This window comes from Octopus bimaculoides, chromosome 23 (assembly GCF_001194135.2).
Source record: "Octopus bimaculoides isolate UCB-OBI-ISO-001 chromosome 23, ASM119413v2, whole genome shotgun sequence".
In the NCBI taxonomy this organism is placed as follows: domain Eukaryota; kingdom Metazoa; phylum Mollusca; class Cephalopoda; order Octopoda; family Octopodidae; genus Octopus; species Octopus bimaculoides.
In genome coordinates, this window is record NC_069003.1 from 34,408,390 (window position 1) to 34,408,989 (window position 600).

A 600-nucleotide genomic window follows, 5' to 3' on the forward strand; every position below is an offset into this window, starting at 1 on the left:
CGATATTAAGGTCGATTTTTTTTCTCTTTATTTTTTTTTTCCTCTCCCCAAAACATCGGCTGTGGTCAAACCTGTGGAGGGATGGCTTCCACCACATTTTGTTGTTTAAGACATGCCCCTATGTCATAGCGGCGCTTCGATGACTCTTAAGAGTCGAGAGCCCAAGGGAGGAGAGATTGTGCGTTCGCATGTGTAGCAGAGACCCGACACGTCCACCTTCTTCACACACAGACACACACACACACACACACAGACAGACACACACACACAAACTATCAAGTTCTGTCCACCAGTGTTTTCGATATTTTTTGCCTAATTTTTAAATTATAGCATTTTCTCTCCATCATAATCAATCATTACAGTCACCGTTTCTTTGTTTCAAACGCAATAACTGTTTACCATTTTCCATAATTCCTCGTCAACAGTCCAGACTCATTCTCGTTCCGGTTATTTAAAACATTGTCGCCAGCGTAGAAACGATTCTGTTTCGCGAATGGATTTACTTTTAACGTTGCTAATTCCTGTTTAGAACGAAAGTGGCCCTCCACTTATTGATGCTCATTAAATCATTCTTTAATTAACTCCTGTTTTAAAAACTAA

General features: G+C 40.2%; 1 protein-coding gene across 1 annotated transcript in view; it reads left to right on the forward strand.

The window, feature by feature from the left end:
- LOC106871201 (A-kinase anchor protein 9) overlaps nucleotides 1-600 on the forward strand; it is a 53,100-nt gene that overhangs the window by 31,712 nt on the left and 20,788 nt on the right. The gene's annotated exons all lie outside the window — the stretch shown is intronic.